The sequence below is a fragment of the Pteropus vampyrus genome, unplaced genomic scaffold, assembly GCF_000151845.1.
Source record: "Pteropus vampyrus isolate Shadow unplaced genomic scaffold, Pvam_2.0 Scaffold1000000561, whole genome shotgun sequence".
NCBI classification, from domain to species: domain Eukaryota; kingdom Metazoa; phylum Chordata; class Mammalia; order Chiroptera; family Pteropodidae; genus Pteropus; species Pteropus vampyrus.
Genome location: NW_011914963.1, coordinates 3,014 through 21,795, shown reverse-complemented (window position 1 = coordinate 21,795; position 18,782 = coordinate 3,014). Strand labels below are relative to the sequence as shown.

The following is an 18,782-nucleotide window of genomic DNA, read 5'->3' as shown; positions in this document are numbered from 1 at the left end:
TAAATTGTTTAGATTGGACTTAAATGTTTAGAAATAATATTAAAATATGAAATTCCTTGCTTTTGATATGGAAATGAACGCCTCCATTGAAAAAAATTGCCTTTTATAGAAGAATTGCTTTGCTATGTTTTGATGTCTTGGTTTTTTATAATAATTGTGATAATGATGCTGATAATGATAAAGGAGTTAGCTAAAACTTATGTGGCATTTCCTTTTGTGATCTTTCTTCTGTTATCTCATTCTGCTCTGGTAATAATATATGTGAAAGTCCAGGGTATTTCTATTCCTTTGCGTTCTACTTAAGCTAGTCTTTTATTCCATTTTTCTTTTAAACATAGTCTATTTTGAGGCTAGCTGGCAGTTGTAACTATTTTCAGGTAGATTTTCACAGTGAATGGAAAATGAGCACTTTTGGAAACTTATATTTCTTTTTATTAGCCATGTATAATATACCATTAGAGGTTTTGTTACAACCTAAAACTATTGAGATTTGAAGAAATTTGAATTTCTAAAGTTGTTTAACCTGCTTTTAATCCAGTGTGATAGTTAATAGCTCATTTCCCATTCTTCGTGGCCTTTGTTCAAATATCAGTTCCTCCATTTACTAACTGCAAAATTTATCTGATGCAAATTATTTTGCTTTCTGAGCTCAGTGTTCTCATATATAAAATGAGAATAATAATACTATCTACCTCACATAAGTGTTGAGTTTGCAAAAAGTGTTTGCAGAACAGTTAAGACTGCTCCTTTCCCATGGTAGATTCCCTGTGGGTATTTGTAAATAAATAAACGTTAATGTGTGATGGTCATTGTTATTACTAGGAAGCCTGGACAGGGAGGCAATACCTGGAGGGGTCAAGCACTCAAGCCTTTGGTCGCTCTCTCATTTGGAAGCTGTGTGAGCTTTGGCGAGTTGTTTAACCTGACACTCACTTTCCTCCTTGTAAAATATGGGAGTCATAGCAACTGCTTCTTGTTTTGAGGATTAAATGAGATGATATTTGTAAAGCACTGTGGTGAGTCATAAATTTCATTCCCAGTACATCTGGATAGGCAAAGAACATATAGGTCCTTGATTTTGATTTTAACGAATATGATCTTCCTTCTGAGCAAACTCTTGCTGTGTAGAAGGAAAATTAAATGTCCAAGTTTTAAATCTTAGTCTGATGCATTGGTTTGAGATAATGCTTTCTCTAGAAAAAAAGGGCTCAGGCTTTTAGATCTCTCAGTGTTCCAGGCTTTTCCAGGCTCCTCTCCAAGATGAGATGAGAGTATATGGGGAGGGGAGAGGAGAGGCTTAGGAATGCTTCTGGTGGGAAGGAAGAGTCTGGAGCCTTAGACATGATGTCCGCTGCTCCACTTGTCCACCCACTTGCTGTGTGGCCTGAAAGCATTCTTGGTGGAGATATGAGCTGCTGTAACACAGAATCCAGCGTGTCTTTTGGGATTAGCTAGGGTCTGGCAGTCTTCCTGGCTCTCTGAGAATCATCTCATTCTCACTGCTGTGTTACAGGCCCTCTGAATCCCTGTCTCACTTCAGAAACGGAGGCTGAATGCCACTGGATAGATTCTCCACATCCAGCCTTTGCTAGGGCACCATCTCATTCCTCACGAGGCTGGCATACTGTCTCTCAGCTCAGTTCCTTTCTTACTTCACCCCTTATGGAACTATGAAACCCCTGAGCCCTAGCACTGCCACAGTGATTCCCATAGGAAACCAAGAGATGCTCAGAAAAGTTACACTCCAAGGTCTCTCTCTGCCTAACTGCCTCCAAATGTTCTTTGGCATGGTGCAGTCTCAGAGGTCATGTCTTTCTAGAGCCCTAAAGAGGAACAGAATTAGAATCTTTCATTCCTCTGGCTCCCTTGTTGCCTATACAACACTCCTAAGAAACATGTCTGATCACTTTGCTCTTTCCTCTCCTTTTCCTTCTCCCAATCCCTGGAATGAAGATAAGACAATGGTTTCTCCACATTCTTCTATGTCATATATCCCCAGTGTGGGGAGGAAACTCTGTAAGTCCTCCTGATATGTGAAATGTAATACAGGCATTTAAAAATTCTTCCTCAAGACAAACATTAGTAAGATTTGCATAAAACCTTTTGAATGCCAGATGCTACTATCAGCTCCTTCTTTTTATCTGTCTTAAATATTTTTCTTTTTATTTGAAAAGCAAGGAAAGAGGACAGCAATATTTTCCAAACTATTAATTCAAAATAAGCATATAGTCAATATACAATTTACTATGATGATGATGTAACTGTTAGCGCAGTATCTATTTGCTGTTTAGATAACTTTTACCCTTGGGTAGGTTGCAGTTTCAGGGACATGAAGAGACCAGTCAAAGGCATTTTATGATTTTCAGAGCATTCACAGGCTTGTTATCATGGCACTTACTAGCTCTTCCTCTCACAGCACTGTCCCCTCCACCTTCCTCCCCCATCTCTCTGGCCACACAGGCCTTTCTGGTCCTGGAACATGAAATGATTTTTCTTGCCTTGGGGCTTTTTTCCCTGCTATTCCATTACCCAAAACTCTGTTCCCTGTACCTTCTCCCAGCTAGCTCCTCATCTTTAAGACCTACCTCAAAAGCTGCCACTTCACTTACTTTCCTGCGTCATCTCTGACCATCCCAGCAAGAGTAGCCATTCCGCTTCTACTTATTGTCAATATTGCATCATCCTTCTTATATTCTTTTCCTGCATAAGCACAGTTTTTAAATGTTTACATGTTTATTGTCTGTATCCCCCACTAGAATGTAAGCTTCAAAAGGACATGGACTGTGTCTGTCTTATTCTCTAGGGTATTTCCCGGAGCTTAGCAGAGGGCCTGACAAATACAAAGAGCTCAAATTATTGAATATACGAATAGGTGATTGAATATTATCTTATTTCGGATATAAGGAATCATTATTTTTATTAACACTGGTGACATGGATATACATGGAACAAATATAACTTATAAGTATGGAAATAGGATTTGCTATATTTTTATTATGTACAATGTAATGGTGAGAATGGAGCTCTCTATTATTTTGTTCTATCATGCTGGTGGGGGAGCTGGCACTGCCTTTCAGCCAAGATTAGAAGTTCTTTGAAGGGAGGCATCATGACTCATATCTGTCTCACATCTTTTATGATGTATATAGTTGCTCAACACATACATGTCAGTGGTCATCGGTGGTGGGAATAGGGAATGGATGAGAGAAGAAATCACAGGCCATCAACCAACCGCTGCAATGATTAATCTGGGAAGGTTTTCAAGAGAAGAAAGAATTCTAGACATTATTTGATGAATAAAAGGAAAGTCACATATTTATTTTCTGGAAGAAAGACAATTTTCAAGTTGTACGCTATGGAGCCTCAGAACTTTTGTCAGCCATTGCTTATGTAGAAATTTTTATTTAAACAGAGAGTTTGGCTACAAACAAGTAGAAACTACTCATTTAAGGGTTGAAGCCTCCACAGAAAAAGATCAAAGGTGTGAATGGAGCAAAAGAATTGTTCCAGAGACTGATGCTGGGTAACAAATTACCTCAAAATTTAGCAGCCGAGAACTACCATCTCCCTATGCTCATGTGGGACACTAAGGGTCAGGAAGTCAGAGAGGGCATGGCAGGGGTGGGCTGGCTCTGCTCCATCCATGAGGACTGGAAAGGCAGGGGAGTCTTTGATGCTGGGGCTGGAAGACTTTTCCACTCACATGTGTGGTGACTAGAATGGCTCCATGTGTGTGGCTCGGCTTCCTCATAGCCTGGTGGCCACACAGGTGTCAGACATAGTACATGGAACTCGGGGGCCCATACATACATGTTTCAGCAAAGGAGACAGAAGCTGCGTTGCCTTTCATGACAAGCCTCAGAAATCACACAACCTCATTCCATTGTTTTCTCTTGATTGCAGCAATCACGAAATCTACCCAGATTCAAGTGGAGGCGAGCCTGCTTCTTAATGGGAAGAGTATCTAAGAATTTTGGGGGTACACTTTAAGCTACTTCAAGAATGAAAGAAGGAAGTGGAAGAGAGGTCCAAAGATTAGGTCCTTGTAATTGGGGATAGGAGATGGTCTATGGATCTGCTGTTGATCCGGGTTATGTTTATTGTGCATGTGCTCTGACCTTTAATGTTTTGTTTTATTTTTTCAAAGATAGAGATTTTTTTGATGATCTTCTGAAAGAAAAGTTTCCTTCCTCAATTCTAATATGTTTAGGAGCTAAGTGCTAGATAGCAATTGCTTGATCCTTGGTGGTCATAATAAAATAGGTAGAGGTACTCTTATGTATTATGTGATCCCTTTGTTACTGAGCACCTGCTTGTCAGAACTTTTCCAAATATACACTCGTCTTTTCCACCTCTAGCCCACACTGCTTCTCCTCCTCTCTGTCTAGTCCATCACATCTCTTCCTTGGGCCTTTTTCAGTCCTCATTCCCACCTCATTTCCAGTTCCAGTCCACGTTTCATTAGCCCACTGCTCTTGGTTCTTAGAGTGAGAAGGACTAATTATATTGAGTTTATGGTACTTTTTTAACCAGCCACTGGGAAGCAGAGTGAAATTCTCAAACTCATTTTTATTGTAATTTATTTCAACATAATTTACAAGAAATAGAAGGAATGGGTATTAGCTAATTGTACCATATAGACTTATTTTCTCAACAATGCTTAGTATTTTTATTAACACAACTGATAGAAAATAAATGAAATTAATCTTCATCCAAAGGCATGATAACATAAAGCTGAGAATACTAAGCAGCCAGGAATGAAGTAAAGAACTACAATCATTTTATCACCATTTTGAGAGAGTTTTACATTAAGCTCCTATACAACAATGAAATATTGAAGTATGAGCATAAATTTTGCCTAGAATTTAGGAATGCGGCAGCTGTTTTGGGGCACATTTATAGAAAAATCATGAGTTTAAATGGAATTTGCTGAGGGCTATATATCAATGTATCTTCATTATACAGTATTAGAAACTCTAGACTCTACCCATTAATCACTACAAATGTGGCATCTCAAACAGACGAGAGTTATGACTAATATAAATAGCACATTGAGAATTTTTACTTTAGATAGAGAAAATGATTGAAAGAGTTTGGGATAACACATTTATTGTCTCCAGTCCCTCTTCTTTTTCCATTTAGTTTTGAAATTAATTTTCCACATTAAGAATCCCACACTTTAAATATTTAGACATGGCAATTTTAAAAAGAAGATGTGTAGACTCATATGTCTGACCCATTGTTGACAGGTATCAGGAATGGGGTAAATTTTTACGGAGGGATGCTTTCAAATTATTTTGTCACTGCACATATTAAATTTTATTTTGTTATTATTTTGATTTAGCAAAAAGAGTCTCAATTATTTTTCTCAATAATGGCAATGGAATTTTTGTCATTTATTAATGATGAAACTGTACTTTAGGAAAGAAAACAAAAAGGGCAAGATGATTTATTGTGTAGGGAGCCACCCAAAGCCCATCTGTTGGAAAGAATAAGGAGCCTCAATGGGTGTAGTTGATGCAGTGAGAAGGGGGTAGGATGTGATGAAAAGTGCTTGAGCTTTGGAGCCTAACTTCTTTTTTGAATTCATATTCTGCTACTTGCTCCCTTGTGTTCTTGGGCAAGATACTGAACCTCAATAATCTATGATTTATAAATTGGGAATAATAATCACTACCTAGTAAGGGTGTTTTAGAGGCTAAAATATAATAATTCCTATAAAAGTCTTAGCAAAGTGTCTGCCTCACACTCAGCATATGTTCCTTTCCAGATGGATACAGGCCCTATGATATAATTAATAAACAATACTGTAAGCATTTGAGAATCTTAGAACAATGAGTGATTTGCTGTCTTTTGTTTTCTTAGTATGTGTAATGAGACTCCTGGCTAGCTGGATATAGTGGCAGCCACTATGTGAAATGATTTTAGGGATTCTAGATAGGGCTAAGTGGCCTCATTTTCCTCATAGTGCCCCAAATCCCACCTTGTATTTATTCCCCTGAGTTTTAAAAAAATTTCCAAAATTTCAAGTTCTCTATTATAATGCAAACATTCCTGGTAGTTAGGAAGTAAGGATAGTTATGAGGATGAGGAGAAACAGATTAAGCCAGAGGTTAAAACTCTATTCTTTGCTTCTTCAGGGAAAACTGAAAATTTGGGTAACATATTTTTGCTTGGCTATAACTGGCTGATGAGGATTCTAGTCCCTACATCCTACTCTTGTCATCTTTTACACATTTTTGTTGTTTTCTTGAAACCCCTGAAATCTTATCTGCCCATAGTTTATTAGGAATGAGAGCTGAGAGATGTCAGCTAAGTTTAGTTGAAACAGAGTGGATTGTGTATCAGGAGGCTTCTATAATTTTGCCATTGTATGACCTGGGGTCAGTGGCTTCATCTTTGAACTCCAATTTCCTCCTCTGTAGAAAGATGACTTAAAGGTTTCTAAATCCCTTTAATTCCTCCCTTTCTCTGGTTCCTGATGGTGGGTGGTCTGGGTCCTACCTGAAAGAAGTCCAAGATTAGAGAGAGAAAGAACATTACAGGAAAACTTCTCTCTTTCCAAAGGGCTCAGGCCCTCTTGGTGGTAGCGCTTCTGGAGAGTTAAGGATCTATCAAAAAACTACAATGTCAGGTTACTGAGCCCTCACTCTGTCCTCCATGAATCAATTTTTCTGCCATTAATTCTTTTAGAATTGTGTAGTCTAATATGGTGGCCATCAGCTACATGTGGCTATTTACATTAATTAAAATTAAATACAATTAAAAATTCAATTTCTCAACCACACAACTCCATTTCCAGTGCTCAGTAACCATATGTGGCTAGTGGCTGCTCTACTTGACAGAGAAAAGATAGAACATTTCTGTCATCACAGAAAGTTCTATTGGCTATTGCTGCTCTAAAAGCTGTAAGCCTCTGAAATTGCATTTAGTGGCTTGGTAATCACTTGAGCAGAGGTAATGCAATCCCAGGAAAAGTCTTCAAATTTTAATTACTCAAGTTGACAAACCCATTGTTCCAAGCAAAGAATGGTTGCTCAACATTCCATTCTCATGGTACGTAGCCAGGCAGTCAACATGGTTTTATTGAACACCACTCCTGTACTATGTACTACTAAATGAAGAAGGAATGTGGCCCTGTCTCCAGATAAATAAATATATAGAGAGACAAAAAAGAATTGGATGACTAGGGGTGTTGGCACACAAAATATAGCTTGTTTAGACTGTAGAAACCAGAAAAATCTAGATTTTTTTTTTCTTTTTTTACATCCATGGAAAATTGCAGACAGTTTTAATAAAATGATCAGAGTAAAATTATATGCTATTTATATAATAACATTGACATTGCAAACCAAAGTTCATTGAGTTCCAAACTAAACAAAAGTTTTATAAGATGGTTTGTCCTGTCCAGATTAAAAAGATAAAGCATTTACTATCTACCGAGCACTGTACTAACTTCTTCACATGCTTTTTCTTGTGTCTCCTGACACTCCCTCAACAGGTAAGCTGTGCACCTGTGGGGAGAGAGCACTAGGAAGGGGACAAAGGCACAGGCTCGACAGGAGACTGAGCCCGGTTTGAATCTCAGATCTGGCTATTTACTAACTTCGGGACTTCAGGCATTTAGTAACTTCTCTTAGCTCTACTTTGCCCACCTGTACAATAGGATACAATACCTACTTCATATGATTTTTGTGAGGACTGAGCCAGATAAGGCAAATAAGTGCTTAGTGTGATACCTGGCACTTAGAATGTAAAAAAGTGGGAAGGAGTCACTTTTTCAGTTCCCATAGTAATACCTCTGGAATACATTGAACACTCAGCAGATGCTTTTGAATAGATAGGCGGAGGATGGAGACAGAGGTCACATTTTCCTCCATCTGCAGAACATTTCCTGGGAGTGTAGGTGGTCACCTAAGTGGAACAATTTGGGGGAAGTCAAAAGCCTCTTATTCAACCCCAAATATCTTCCCACTGTCCCTGGTTTCTGTTTTGAAATTTAAGCATTGCTCATTCCATTCAGCTAAAAGTCCCTTTTACAAGTGAATATTACTTAGAGCAGGAATACAGTAAACCATTGTATGCTGTGGTTCTGGTCCAGCTGCCCAGCATCTGGAAGCACTGTGCAGTGGAAGCAGCTCTGGGCCGGAAGCCACAGAGTATGGCCTCCAGACCTAGCGCTGATGTTACCTGGCACCTGGCACCACTTCCCTGGACCCCTGGGGCCATTGTTTTTCTATTAATTCAATGAGAATTAGAGTGGAGCTCCTGTAAATGGTTTGATTTGTGATTCCATAAGTAGAACATTAAGCAGGTAAATTTTTGAGATGAGGCATGGGATGTAGTCCGGTTTGGTGGGCCTCAGAAGGTACACCGAAGAGCTTACAGAAGAACAGAGAACGTTTACCAAATACGGTCATGGGGTATCTGAAGATGAGAGCACAAGGGAAATACTATGAGTGTAAGTGAGGATCAACTATGACAGTTTTAAGACTGTTTTATAGCTTTGTCTGAAGCCAACCTGATTTATAAATATCACATTGGAGTTTTACTGGATGTTAAGTATCAACAAAACATCACCACACCTGTGGGCCTGTAGTAAAGCCAGTTTACTGCTCTAAATATGATCTTCAGTGCTGGGTACCCTTATCTAGCCATGGCTTGCGCATGCTGTAGAAAATTTCTCTAGGCCATCCAGGTGTGACCGTGAACTCAGTGGTGCCACCATAGATTCCTAGGAAGTCATGGGCCTGGAGAGACCACCTGGGCCCATGGCAATCGGGAATAATGCAGCTCTTTGTGGCTGTCAGTGTTCCAGGGAACAGGAATGGGCCAATAATTATTGAGCAACTTCCACACGCCAGGCACACACACACACATTATCATGTAAATCTCACAGCACCTCCATGAGATAGACGTCACTGTCTTCATGACACAAGTGAGGAGACTGAGACTCAGAGAGGAAAGTGATAGAGCTGAGATTTCACCATGAGATCTTTGAATAGCCAAATGCATCACACATCTTCTAGGATGTTTTGCAAATTTTACTTGCTGTTATTGTTCAGTATTCTTTGCCTATGGGCATTGGGGGTGGAATGATTGTTCTCTCATTATTGCTATTTTCAGGAATTTCTAGTACAAAGAAACAATCACCACCATCGTCATCACTCAGAAAGGCAGCATTTGAAGTCATTAGTTGTGTCTTTCAGCTGTCAGTGTCCCGATGTAAGTTTTTGTTAAATATTTTTCTTTTATACTCGGTTGATTAGGATTTATAGTTTTGTGTTTCTTCTCCACTTTGGAAACTCATGTTTAGGTTTTATTGAGACTCATTTCTGGTGTTTTAAAAGGTTAACGAAAGAGCTGGAAGCTCCCCGGGTTTCTTATTTAGACGTTGCAGGAAGAGGACAGAGTGTATCAGTTTATTGAGCCAGATGTATCTGTTGAGGCAAATGCTGCAAATATGTTCTGGGAACCTAGTCAATGTTCTGTAATAAGCGGTACATTAATCAAGGCTGGGCAAACTGGAGGGGTCTCTGCAGGGTTGGAGTTTCCTGGGAAGTTCCTGTTAAAACAGAGAATTAGCCAGTGCTCACGTTTCACATATGGATCTTTGAGATGGGGCTGGAGTCAGATGCTGCAGCGAGCCAGTGAATTGCTCTTGATGAAAACCAATGTCAAGTGATCACCTCTATCTGCATGTGATAATCTGGTGCAGAGTCTCTATCTGCCCAGTAGTCTTGCCACAAAAAGCATGCAGGCTCCGTCCTCATTTTAAGATGAGGACAGTAACATGTGCCTGTTCCAGGAATGTGTATTGTTTAACAATTTGGGGATTTAACAATTGAGTAGAACGAAGGCAGATGTTCTTGAAACATTGTCCTTTTTACTTTTTTTATCATTATTTGTTCTTTGTGTCTTCAGATTTTTCATTATGAACTATATTCATATATTCAAGAGTTTATTTTATGTAGTTTTAAGCCTAATAATAAAATAAACCCCCGTTGATCCACTGCTCATTTATGAACTATAAGCCCTTCACCCTTTGCATTCTCTTCCTCTGAATAACTTTTTGAAATTTGCATTTTTCATGTTTTTGCTTTTCCTGACAGTTTTACTGTGATCATTTGTTAAACAATTTTCCCCTATTAAGATATGGCTTTTGTGTAATAAAGCCCTGTGTTCTCCATAGCAGTTTCTTTGTTTATAAAGATTGGTTCTATTTTAAAGAAGTTTAGAAGACCTTCATCCCAAGTGCTCTGTTTTGATGTTGCCCAGATGCACAATTAAATGAAGAAATTTATGCATTAAGTAATCTTCACCTCTCTGCTCCCAATACCACATAACCTTCATGTTTAGTTCTATAAATTAGCATATTTTATGATAGAATGTTAGGACCAGAAATTTGTTATTACCTACATTTGGAGTTTGATAAGAATTTACATTATAGTGGGAAACTAAGGAAAAACTTTTAAACCATAGTCTCATTGATTTCTGTTTTCCCATTCCACAATCTTCTGTAGTAAGATTCTGAGGTGGTGGTCACTGTGTAATGTAGTAATAAAAAATATATGAGTCTGGCCATCCTGGTGATTTTCCAGATCCAAAGGTAGCATAAGCCTCACATGCTGGTAGAGATCTAGTGGCAGCTCCTAATATGACTTGATGCTATTACAGTCGTTCTAATTTAGTTAGTACAAATATGTCTTTTTACATAATATATCCCTTAAGAAACGTCAAGGCAAGCAATTGAAAAAGTATCAGGAGTCTGATAGAATCATTGTAAAATTTCAGCACCAGACTTAGAATGTGGGTGGGATCAAAGAAAAGCCAGAGCCACAGTCAGAATCGCACCACAGAACCAGCCTTGTGGGCCATCACTGCTGCCCCTGCTGAACACGACACGGTGGCTTGCATGCCCACTGCTGGTGTTGGCCTTGTTTTCTGCTGCTTGGTGCTGCTGATGATGTTGGCCTGGCAACTGTTGTCATCACAGTCACCAGGATAAAGTCTCTCTGTTCTCTGAGTCACTGGTGTGAAGCCCCAGGGTAGGTGTGTCTCGTTGCTCATGGCTAGCTCATGATCTGTATCATAGTTGCCAGAGGGGCTGAGAAAGCAAGAGTCTGTCAATTTTGACTGCTATAATGAAAGTGGCTTTGTTTCTCATGAAGACTCATATGGTGGGAAATTCACCAAATATATAAAAGGGTTCAGATGTTGGAAGACCACAATTTGTTCATACATAATCAGCTCATTTTAACCAAAGGCATTCTTTTAAACCTTTAATTTTCCTTCTAACTGACATCTTTTTTTTCTTTTAAACCATTTATTAATATTCTACATTTCAAGTAGGAGAAGAAGAGATAAAGAGATAACATTCAAAACTGTTTTTACTTGATAGCTTCCTTGAGGTTTCTGTAAGCAGTACCAAGAGGTCATATTGCACTGACCCCCACCCCCATCCCTCGACCTCTCATACTCCCACTCCAAGAACTTGGAAACGAGGAGCGGACCCACTTTCTGAGAGTGCAGCTATAAAATAGGCCTGGAATGGGTCAGATGGAAGGAAATAAAAAGTAATTATTTAAATGAGCTTTAAATAGGCTTAAACCGACCTTTTCTCCCTTATTTGTATCAATAATCAAATCATGAAATTTTAAAGACCTGAGATTTCAATTTTGGGGTGCGCACCTCATTGTAATTTTGAAATAGATGCTTAAACACGTGGGAGGAGGGCTTAGTGAGTACACACAGACGAACCTGGTTCAAATCCTTGTTTGGCTGTGTGACCTTGGATGTGTTCCTTCATTCTCTGGATCTATTCCTCATTTGAAAAAGGGCAGCGATAGTCTCTACTTCACAGGGTTGGCATGGGACTTAAATAAATTCATATATGTAAAGTCCATAATAAACATTCAATAAATAATAGTAATTATCCTAATTCTTGATCTCAGAGAACAGAGGAAAGGATGGTTCTCTCAATACATAAAGGGGTTACTTCTGGAGAAATGACCCCTCATCAGCAATGTTCGAGTGGAGGCCAGTGTCCGGAATGCTAGCGGTGTTGTAGAGGGAGTTTCTGCATTGGGAGTAGGTGTGGTAGACTAAGGGATTTTCCAGTTGACCCGCAGCAGTGAATTCTACGGGACAGTAACTCTCTTGTCAACCCTTGAGCTGGGCTACTCCTGCTCTAGATGGTAAAACATTAGCCACTCAAGTAGTATCAGCCAAAGTCATCACTTTGTGCTGATCAGGCCAAAGTGGAAACTGACTGATCTGCCCAGAAAGTAACAGGTCCATAAATGTGGCAGTCACCTTCACTGCAATGATTGCAACTCTAACTGCTTTCCCTGACTTGATTTAGCCTTTATGTTGAGTAACCTCCTCAGTAATGGCACAATACCTCTAGCATTTGCAAAGTAGTCCACAAATAGTAGGCCTTCCCAGCTGGGCACTAGTAGCTGATTCTCTTGGTAACTGTGGACTGGGTTTCAGCTCTCATTTGCCCCCTGGATCTGGGTACCTTGTGCAGTAAAGAACTCTACCTTGTGGCACTGACAGTGGTCATGAGTAGGCCTGGGGAATGTGATCTTGGGAAGGGTATTCAAATAACTCATGGAATAGGCACCCCAATAGGGTAGAGGGATGCTGAGGCAGAGGGTGAGAGGGTCCAAAGAGAAGTTTGGCTTCTTTGCTTTTCTGCCTCCCTCTTAATCTTAATACCCTATATTGACAGGTCACAGTATAGATTGTGTACTACGTTTTGCAGACATGAAAGGAAGAAAAAGAAAAGGCACAGTCTTTGCTCTTGAGATTGTAATGTCACTCACTGTACTGTAACTCAGCAATTCCATTCCCCCATCCTTTATGCCTCACTACTTATCTCATTTACTTCTAGTTCTTCCTCTTTAAATTGAGAAAGCAGAGGCAAAGCCAGACACTGTGATAATGGAATTTTATGTTGTGATCTTTGATTACATTTTCCTTTCATGCCTCAATATTTCATGTTCTGAATAATAATGTAGGAAAAATCCTTAATTTGAAAATGTTGCAGATGGCCTTTTATCATGAGCTACAGACTGTCAAAATAAATAGACCTAATTATGAGCCATTGTTATGGAATGGGCCATCTTAAATAATAGAAGTCAAGTTTCCAAAAATTAAAAAAAAAAAGACCTTACATTTTAGAAGTACCTCAGAATAATCAACTGTCTGTGGTTGATTGGTTTTCGACAAGTTATTTCAGCAGATGGAGACTGTCAGCTTTCTACTGGTACAGCTATTCTCATAACTGAGGTGGGGATTTGCCACAATCTCAGATCACTTTTTTGCTTGAATAGCATTTGGTTTACAAGAATCCTACTGCACTGGTGCATTGAGATGGAGCACTAGGAAAGGGCTTGGGATTGGAGAAAGTCTGGGTTCTCGTGGGTTGCTTTAGGAGTGTTAGTGTAACCTTAAACAACATTGGGTTTTGGAATTGCCCTCAAGTTAGAGATGCAAGAGAGCAGATATTTCTCTGTAAGAATTCTTTGGTTTGATGAATTGGTTTTTGCTTTCAACAAAATGTTTGCTTCAAAGCAATGTGTAGAAGCCCCAGATCAATAGATGATCATGGGCTCTGCCAAAGTAACGTTCTTGCTGCTGCTGCATCCCCAAAGAAAGATCTTAAACATGTGTAAATAGGCAAGACAAGTTAGAAATTTTGTAATTTTATAGCAGGTGACTGGAAATATTTTACTTCATTTGGGCTTAGTGATTACCCGAGTTTACTAAGGAAAATTTAGAGGACCATAGATCTGAATTGATGTAAATAAGATAGAATAAAAATCTAGGTAATGAAACTTGCCTTTTGTTGATTTGAGTTCAAGTTAGCTCTTAAAACTGCAGAAAACAAGAGGTTATATTAGTTGAAAATACATAAGGATTAGGAAATTTAAGTAAATATGTAGGTAATTGAAATAATCTGTTCTGGGAAATATGCATAAATTTTCTTTTCAACATGTGAAATCTCCAAAGAGTTTGAAGTTCTTTATAAGAAAAACAATTCCCAAATTAATTTTAAAATAAATTAACAATAAACATTATTATCCCCATTTTAGTGATAAAAACCCAAAATATAAAGAAAAAGATTTCAAAGCAGAGGAAAGAGCTGCCACAATAATTTAAAATATGTTGTTCACTCTTCTTTCTATTTATTTGTGAAACCAGTTCACTAAATCTTATGATAGGAAAAATTGGCATTCATGACAAAGTACACACACACACACACACACACACACACACACACACACACTTACACATTCTTTGTAAGTCTGTGTGTGTGTATGTGTGTGTGCTTTGGAGCATTCATATTAAAAATATGGGAAATACCATATTTGGCAAAGGTGGATTTTGCTGAAAATTTTTGGGAAATACAGATCTGAATTAGTGTAAATAAGATGAATAAAAGTCCAGATGACTGAAATGTATTTCAGCTTTGCTGATTAAAATTCTTTCTGTCTCTTAGACTGCAATAATAAGTGGTTATATTAGTTGAAAATACACATAGACTTAGAAAACTTAGGCAAATCTGTAGATAAAACCCTCAGGGAAACATTTAATGAATTCTCTTTTCAACATGTGAATTAGTTTCCTTATAGAGTTAAATTAACATTTTACTATGAAATAATTTTTTTTTCTACACCAGAATCTATGGTAAGTTGGTAAAGAAAAATGTAGTAGCAATTCATTACTGCAAGAATTCATTATGTGCCTGGCCATCTCAATGTTTAATGAGTGCCTGAAGTGGAAATAGTTTAAAATGCTGCCGTGCAGTATTAGGTTTGGGTGAATCCAGAGGTATTTGCTGTGAGATTGCCAAAATGATTCTTGTGGAATTAATTGTTGAATTGGAAATTTTCTGATGCCAGGAAATATTCACATTTGTCAAATTCTCTTTCCTTTTATCTTCTAAATTCAAGAGTATTTTAAGGAAAATTTAATAAAACATATCTTATTCCTTTAACTTCTTGATCCAATTAGCAGTGTTTTCTAATTGCAGTGGCCTATTCATAGGGTCTTTTTTCTTAAACCTTCCAGTTTGGAGGGGAAGATAAATGGAACCAATCTCTCTAGTTATTGAGCACAGATGTACAATGCTCAAAGCTGACAAAAGACTTTCTCCCCTCTTGGCAAAATCAGATGGTATGAAATCATCAAGGGCCTAGCTCCCACTGTCTTCTTATTAAGTTGTTCCAATTTGTGAAGGATCCATCCTGTGGAAGTTTCAATTGGTTGTGACTTGAGCCCCACAAAAGTAGGTTCTGGAGTCAGACTGGTAGGAATATAAAGTGATACAACCACTATGAAAACAGTATGGAGATTCCTCAAAACACTGAGAATTGAATTATCATATGATCCAGCAATTCTTCTCCTGAATATTTACCCCCAAAACCTGAAACATTTATCTGCAAAGATATATGCACCCCAATGTTCATAGCAGCATTATTCATGGTGGCCAGGACATGAAAGCAACCAAAGTGTCCCACAAAGATGATTGGATAAAGAAGATGTGGTAAATATATACAATGGAATATTACTCAGCCATAAGAAAAGATGAGCTACTGCCATTTGGGGCAACATGGATGGATCTTGAGATCCATCATGCTAGTTAAATAAGTCAGACAGAAAACGTTGAAAACCATATGATTTCATTCATATGTAGAGCATGAAACTGAAAGCAATAAACAAACATGACAAACAAAGACTCATGGACACAGACAGTGGATTAGTGGTTACCAGAGGGAAGAGGGGTAGGGGGAGATAGATGGGGGTAAAAGGGGTCAAATATTTAGTGGTAAAAGGAAATCTATCTTTGAGTGGTGAACACACAATGAATATGGCATATTGTTGAATTGTACACTTGAAACTTATTTGATTTTATTAATCTATGTCGCTTCAACAATTGTAATAAAAAAGTAGGTTCTGGGATTTGTATAAACCTTTGATTTATTGGAACACACCTGATGATATGACGTATACTGACCGCTGTGATATCAGCTCACCTTCAGTCAAGGCCAGTGAGAGGCCAGGAGGTGCACAATCAGATCTTTGCCCCCTAAAAACATTTCTTATCCTCCATGAAATCCTCCCCTGGATCCATAAAAGCAATATTTACAACTATCTTAGGTAAAGTACCCAGTTAAACACTGGGTACCCAGTTATAGATCTTCACTCCTTTTACTTGACAAAGTTCAAAATCTTCCCTGTAGGACCCTTCTTAGGGGAACTTTAGGGAGAAATATTTGGTCATGAGAGTGGTGGTTAGGAATGTAAATTGGAGGCTGTTGTCCCCCATTTAAAGAAGTTGCTTTAAAGAGAATTTTGGTGACTTTCCAAAGGCCGGGCAAAGGCCAGTTTCTGCTTGATGTTGGAAACCTTGAGGTGGGGTTAATAAGAAACTGAAAAATAAAGATAGAGAGAGATTTATAACTATGTAACAGCAGCATGGACAAATTCCTAATATACATCTCTAATTAACTAACTAATTAATCATTAATGTATTAGCTCATGTATTAATTTAACAAATATTCATTAATTTAAGAGCTTCGCTTACCAGGCAAAGTTTTGGGCACTAGAGTTACAAGAATGAATGAGACACAATTTTTCCACTTAAAGAGTCTAGCGGGAAATATAGTATACAAATTACCACAGTGGTTTCTTCTCAGATCAAATAAAGGTGAAGGTTATCTGCTTCTCGATGTTATTTTTGAAGAAAACTATATGAAACTTCAAATAAGAAAACTCAAATTTATTTTCACTATTGGTTTTTCTGCACAAAATGTGGTAACAAAAATGCTGCACTTAGATTATGGATGACATTGTCAATTTCAGTTCTAATTTGGCCCAACTATGCAAGTGTTAATTTATGCCATTTCTTTCAAGGAACAAAATAACCAAACTGCCATCAGCACAGACTCAGATAACCTTGGTGCTGGAGATCTTTATCATAATAATGATTCCTTATATTATATGGAGTTTGATGCTTATAGAACTTTTATAAACATTACCACATTTAATCTTTGTAACAGCTTTGTCAGTAAGTTTTGTTGTTTCCATTTTTCTGTTGAGAGAAAAAAAAAACTTGGCCTCAGTGATTGTGACTGAGTTTGTCATCCCGGGTTATAAAAGCAACAGTTTCAGAGAGGGTCTTGAATAAATTTCTTCTGCCTCTAAGTCCAGGGAAGTTTATGCTATACCTCAACAAGGTTTTATGAAAAGATCAACTTAAGACCTAAGTGTGGATCTGGATAAGAAACATAGCAGCTATTAAATAGATGGGAGTGACTTACCACTTTTTAGATCCTTCTAGAGGATGATGTGGTGGGAAGATAATGGCCCCGCAAAGGGTTCCACATCCTTATCCCCAGGATTTGTGAATATGTTAAGTTATAGGACAAAGAAAAATTGCAGATAGATGTAAGGTTGCTAATCAGATGTCTTTAAAAATAGAGTGATTATTTTGGATTATCACATGGGTACAATGCAGTCCTTAAAAATGAGGCAGGAAGGATGTGGTTCCTTAGTGTAGCGGTTAACATGTCTGCTTTACACGCATAAGGTCCTGGGTTTGTGCCCCAGTGGAGCCATGGTCCATGGTCTATGGCCATGCCACTCTGAACAAGCCCGATGTCTGATCTCGGAAGCTAAGCAGGGTCTGGCTTGGTTAGTATTTGGATGGGAGACCACCTAGGAAGACCAGGAGCTATAGGCATAAGTAATAATAAATAATTTTTAAAAAAAGGGAGGCAGAAATTGTCAGAGGGAGATGTGCCTAAGGAAGAATAGTCAGAGAGAACTTGCTGGCTTTGAGAATGGAGGAAGAAGCCACAAGCTAAGGAATGTGGATGACCTCTAGAAGATGGAAAAGGCAAGGGAACAAATCTTCCCTTAAAACCTCCAGAAAGGAACAGAGCCCTGTCAACTCTATATTTTAGTCCAATGAGATGGATGTTGGGTTTCTGACAAACAGAACTGTGAAATAATAAACTTTTGTTGTTTTATGCCACTAAGTTTGTGGTAATTTGTTATAGCAGGAGCAGGGAACTAATACAAAGGGGGTGGCTCTTAGAGCCAGATCTATAGCTCTCTATCTTCAGAACAGATAGTGTGACTAGCAACCCTTTGTTAGCATTGTGAGGGGACAGTTACAGTTGGATCAATAGTTCACTTATTTATTAATATTTATTAATAAATATGTCTTGAACATTTTCTCGATGTCAGGTATTATTCCAGGCCCAACAGGAAACAAGAATAAAAAGTCCTGCATTCATGAAGCTATCATTGTAGAAGGGGAGACAGGCAATAAGATAAATAGTAGAACACATCATATGCTAGACAGTGATAAGGAATTTATATGGAAAAAAGAATGATAGGAAGCGGGAAGTTGTGTGTGTGTGTGTCGGTTTGTAAATTTTAGATGGAGCTTCCAGGGCAGGTTCACTGAGAAGGTGATATGTAAATAAAGACCTGAAGATTTATGTCAGGAAAGAGGAGACAAGCCACGTGGCTTCCTGGGGGAAGATTGTCCAGAGCAAAGAGAATGCAAAAGCACTGAAGACAGAGGGTTCCTGGCCTGCTGATGGATAAGAGAGGGTGAGTAGGTGAGACTGCAGCTAAAACTTTCAGGGTGCTTTTTTGATGGTCTGAATAGTGGCTTATAGCACTTAGGTCTGGAGTTGGAACCTTTTCTTGTCAGCTGGTGCTTTTTTTTTTTTTTTTTTTGTCACTTCTGCTGCAGA

General features: G+C 38.4%; 1 pseudogene; it reads left to right on the top strand.

The window, feature by feature from the left end:
• The first annotated feature begins 17,639 nt into the window (after nucleotides 1-17,639).
• Nucleotides 17,640-17,755, top strand: LOC111735419 (annotated as a pseudogene).
• Nucleotides 17,756-18,782: the final 1,027 nt, after the last annotated feature.